This window comes from Liolophura sinensis, chromosome 13 (genome assembly GCF_032854445.1).
Source record: "Liolophura sinensis isolate JHLJ2023 chromosome 13, CUHK_Ljap_v2, whole genome shotgun sequence".
Lineage (NCBI taxonomy): Eukaryota > Metazoa > Mollusca > Polyplacophora > Chitonida > Chitonidae > Liolophura > Liolophura sinensis.
In genome coordinates, this window is record NC_088307.1 from 1,874,780 (window position 1) to 1,880,779 (window position 6,000).

Consider the following 6,000-nt stretch of genomic DNA (forward strand, 5'->3'; position numbering starts at 1 on the left):
TTACGCAATGAATTGGTCAGTAAGGATTTCACTTATGTTATTAAAAACATTATGTTGCTTGTCAAACATGAAATGTATTAATACGACCAGTAATAGAGTCGCAATCATAAAATAAAGAAATAAATTTAAGGAATGTGTACGGGGGTTGTTCGTTTATTTTCATGTCTTTTTCGTTCTGAATTGATGAGAGTATCCCGGTTCTTATTGATCATGTAAATTCGTTCTGAATTTCAAATCAATCAGTTACCAATCCACTCGACCCAGTTGTATTGAGGCCTATTAAGTCAAATTACATATTTACAATTTCAGCCTAACTCGCCAGCCATGCAGGACCGGTGGATTTATTTATTTATTTGATTGGTGTTTTACGCCGTACTCAAGAATATTTCACTTATACGACGGCGGCCAGCATTATGGTGGGAGTAAGACGGGCAGAGCCCGGGGAAACCCACGGCCATCCGCTGGAATGCCTTCCCACTTACGGCCGGAGAGGAAGCTAGCATGAGCTGGACTTGAACTCACAGCGACCGCATTGGTGAGAGGCTTCTGGGTCATTGCGCTGCGCCAGCGCGCTAACCAACTGAGCGAATCTGTGAATACGATCAAATACACACAAGTGTATACTGTAGTTTGACTTTAATATAAATGAATATACTTTGGAGTGCGTTCTACTGCAGCCTTGCTATAATTCATTATACTACTGACACTTAACCATTGTGACCAGCTCCAGTGGCTCACTTGGTAGAGGGGTGGTAGATCGAAGGTTAATCATGGACCAGGTCAGACCTCAGACCTAAAAACAGGACGCTGTAGCTTCCTTCCTTGGCGTTCAGCATTAAGGGGATAGCGCAACGGCTAATTAACCCATATCAGTATAAAGGCTCGGGTGGGGTCACTTACTTGCCTTCGTCTGGGTGAAGCAGCACTAGATAAAAGAGCAGTGGAAATCCGCCCTTCAGCAAGGAGGCACATTACACGTACATGCACTCTAAGGATTCCTTCGTCGTCATATGACTTAAAAATTGTTGAGTACGACATTAAACCCTAAGCACTCACTCACTCACTCACTCACTCTTAACCATTGCACATGAATATTCAGTGAGAATTAACTCACCATGCTGCAAATTATCTACTACTTTGCCGCGTTGAGCAGGCTGCTAGTGTCAACCTAGTGCTAAGTGCTAAACTAGACGTCGATTTTTTAATATATCCTACTGTTGGTAGGGTTGTTACAATTATATACGACTTAGAACTAACAGAATGTTTGCAACACCCTCGTCGATATGGCTCAAACGACCATCACGTCTTATTACACCAAGTTCGGTTCCAAGGGGGACAACTGTGGGAGGCAGCTTGACTCGGTTACCTCCCTTTTGATAATCCCCTGCAATGTCTTTCTATATATTCACGTGACAGCATTCATATGAACAATGAACCCCATGCTATAGACTTTTCCTCTGGCAACTTAACATGAATGTTGAATGAGTCATTATGCTATAGGTACGACTGACAGATATTAGTTTAGAGGTCTGAGTCTGCCCTGCCCCACATCTTTTTAATTTTACAGGGTTATGGTTACCCCGAGGGAGAGGTGTGGACGTTTTATTACAACAAACTTTTTGGGATTTTCAGGGTTGATTTTTGGGATGTATGCATGAAGGGATGTATGCAACAAAACATCTAGATTGCCATACCTGGTTGCCTGACCCATTTTCCAGAAATTGAATATAGCCGTATTTTGTATATGCGTTCTTGGGTTTCAGAACTCGATCCATATACTATACCTCTAATGCAAGTGCAGTTTGTTGTTGTTTTCTCGACTCATCTTCCAATTTTCCTCACAAAGTTTTCCTACATTGGTTGTATTTTTCCTCGGGGATCTGTTATGGTCTCTTCTCCCATAAAATTGAATGGGAAGGGGTATAATAGCCGAGAGGCAGCAACCTGCGGATGGTCGATGATCCCGAGATATTAACATGAAGGAGTAAGATAGCCGATATATTAACATGAATGAGTATGATAGGCGAGATATTAACATGAAGGAGTAAGATAGCGGAGATATTAAAATGAATGGGTATAATATTTGAGATATTAAACTGAAGGAGTAAGATAGCCGAGATATTAACATGAAGGAGTAAGATAGGCGAGATATTAAAATGAATGGGTATAACATTTGAGACATGAAAACGATAGTGTCCATGTTACCGTTGCTGTATTACAGCATGTACGATAAAGTTTTTTAAAAGAAGAAAAATTCCAAATTTAAGAAAGCAAAACTTTCATGTAAATTCTTGTCTTTAATACTTGTCTTGTTGACATGCTAAAGCACGCAGCTCTATCATGAATGGCCATTTATCGTCATACATAAAGCCTGTATCAGATGCTGATGTCATCTTTGGTGAATTAACTCCGGTCTGCCTCATACATAAATGGAATGCGCTGTTTTACTGATCTTGTCTCATTACGTATGAAACCAATATAAATATATATATATGTGTATGAAATAAATTCTAACGAGATTAAGGATTTTGCAAGATGATCACATAGACTTAGTAATATAATGGCCTACAGGCGTACTTGTCCCTGTTTTAGAGCGCATTTATGTGATCCCGTATTGTACATGTCTCTATACATCATCTCCAATATTTGCCTTTTATATCATCCTAACCCTATGAACATGTGTACATATTAGTTTTTATTATCGCAATCTACGCTTCGATCCATTTTCTGGGAGAACCGTTAGCGGTTTGCCTTTGGTAACATGGAAAAAAATCAATGAGTGAATGGCTTTACCAAAGAATATATATGTCCAAAATAGACAAAAACAGTAATAAAATTTACATAATAGTCACTTGTTATTGTCTCCTCTATATGGCCTGAAATGTACATCTGCACGTGTTATCAATGTAAGGTGTTTACTGCTTGAAATCCCGAGGCTATGCCGCGGGTTGCCACTTGCAGGGACAAAATTTCAATGAGTCGGTGTACAAAGCTAGCCGCTGATTCAGAAGCCACAGCTACGTCTGAACAAATATAATAAAACCGATACCTGGAGAGTTGGCTTGATTTTTCACCTGTGGATGGCTGGGGGCTTTGTGGGGTTGTGGGCCACCTGCCCGCCTGCACCCAAAGACAGTAGGTTATGTGACAGCCCTGTAGGGGTGATAAATCATCCGACGACAACAACAACCGCTCGCCATCATCAAGTCTTGATTTTTTCCCCCTCGTGATGGTTGTTGAAAAACTTTTCTCTTTCCGTTAATTTGAGGCTGATTTGGAAAAAAAGGGAAAGATTATTTGTGCTACGACCGTTTTTAACTCCACGCCAGTGGCAACCATGCAGGTAGAAATTAGAAAGAAAAACGTTTGTAACGCCAACATTGTTTTTCATCGCCATGACTCGCAATGACATAGATGAAATACCCGCCACTATGGCGCTCAACCCCGATCATTCAATAAAGCATTCATCGCCGAGCAGCAAAATCGTATTGAACATGAAGATATCTGTACTACGACGACTGCTTTTAAGCACTTGATTCTTGATGGGTAGTTGTAGAAGAAATTAGATTATAAAAAATATGTGGACACTGCGACCATTTTTATTGTTATCACTGGAACAATTCTATTTATCAGCTAGGAGAACCCAGATAAAAGGGTTTGTACCACAACCATTTTTAATCTTAATGGTACCAACAGCTAGATTAATAGATGAATCAAAATATTTGTGACGCAACCATTGCAGTCACATTCTATCACCGATAACCAATTATATAGGATCCAGACTAGAGGTAAAAGTGTTTTGCTCGGAACCATTTCAACATCTAAGGTTAAAGTTGATGCGGGCATATGGAGAGACTTCACTAAACGAGTGAGAAATAAAAAGACAGAAAGCATTATGATGTACATCATGACTCTATACATCAACATACAACTATTTGTGCCGAGACCTTTTCTTTTTCAAAATAATGGCTCCTCGGTACACAGCAAAAACTTATATAGGCATATACAAGGCATATACTTGTTTAAAAAAGGGCGGTTTCATTATTCTAATAGACTTGTGACTTGTTTCAATAAAATACCAATATTTGGGAGAAAACGTTTTCTCCAAAATGTCATCCTGTTGTAAACAGGATGCCAGCCTATGTTTTTAACGTATGTGTGTCTAGCCCCACCATATACATGTAACATAAAAACAGCAAGACGTTTGCACATTAATGCGTGTGTTTTTATAAATACATGTTATGCGTCGTTAATATTTGCTGTGTAGGTAATTAGAGACTCCAGGTAAGAATGTGTGTGCTGTATGCTGAGCCCTCGGTACGCATGTGAAGAAATTGTGGATAAAAATAATTGTGAGGTGAACATTTTGAAGAAGCCGCCCCCTTGGCATTAGGTGATTTTGATAGCCTACCCTGTTTTAGTTTTCAATGATAACCATGTAAATGCTCCACAGAACAGCATACCGAGTGATAAGTGATTTATGCTTAGTCAGCAATTTTTTGATTGTAGTTGAGGGTATATTTACTGTAGGTTGGTGTGTAAAAATGCGCTTTCAGAAGCACATGAAGTCTGGTGTGTAAAAATGCGCTTTCAGAAGCACATAAAGGTTCGTGTGTAAAAATGCCCTTTCAGAAGCACATAAAGGCTGGTGTGTAAAAATGCGCTTTCAGAAGCACATATAGGCTGGTGTGTAAAAATGCGCTTTCAGAAGCACATAAAGGCTGGTGTGTAAAAATGCGCCCTCAGAAGCACATAAAGGCTGGTGTGTAAAAATGCGCTTTAAAGGCCGGAAGCACATAAAGGTCGGTAAATGATATTTTGTTGCCGACTATTTCAGTTGTCCTGGTAAGAAGTTAATCAAACTTAACTTAACATATATATATGGCGTTAAATCAGATAAATAAATAAGACTCAGACTTAGATTTTCAATATATCTAGGTAAAAATCTATACGTGTGAGACTAACTAGTCTGGACTAAGCATATAGGCCTGTACTTTCGCGAGATCATGAACTCTGTAGTCGGCAGGCGCATTCTCGGGATTTCAAGACAGATTTGAAGATGTTTACTTTTGGAGAATACTATCTCATGATGGTGTCATGCTAAGATAATCACTTCTCATTTATTAATTTATTTAATGCTAACATAATCACTATTTATTTATTAATCTATTAATTTATTTATTTATGAAGTGATGTTTTATTTTGTACTCAAGAATTGACGGCCGTGAAATTTATGGGTGGCGGAATCAAAGTTCTTTCTGACTGTCAATCAGCACCATACAGCCGGGTTCTAGTCAGCGACTTCTGTAACATGAGACATAGTAGCAGAGCTAATTTCAAAATTAGTGAAAGACGGCATGTATTATTCGGAGCTTGGACATCTCCTGATGTTGCCATGGTGTTAAAAGCACCTGTAAGGAAACAGGTATCTGAAAACGGTGTCAAATTTTCTCATGCAACTAAAACTTACATATAGCCTTTGACAAAGAACTGACATGTGGAAACATGCCATGAAGTCAAAAGACGATTGATTTGTAGCCTTTGTACCAGTTGATCAACTGCGCCATGGCCGGACCGTTATATTACACGCTTGGTCTTCTTCACGCGTGTAAAGCCTCTGGCTCAGGGATCACAAAACGATCTTAGACTTAAGTCAAAATTATAATAATTAAATTAAGTATGTCCTTCTCCCTTTATTTTAGCTGCCAGTTGTTGCACAATATAACTTGCACAGAACTTCCGTTGTCGAGCAATATTTTGACCTTGTTACGTCAGAAATAACAATTTTAAAGTGATTTCAAAATTTCACTTAAGTCTAAGATCACTTCGTGATCAAGCGGCCTGTGGTTTACTTGTATTATGTGCACTGCTTACTGTAGAAGTATTTTTAACCACACAGCAGATAATCCTTGCCGATATAAATTCCATTAAACAAAAATAAAGTTATAGAAAACTCTCCTGATGTCGCCCTACTAATATCACAAGAATTCATTTGTTGAT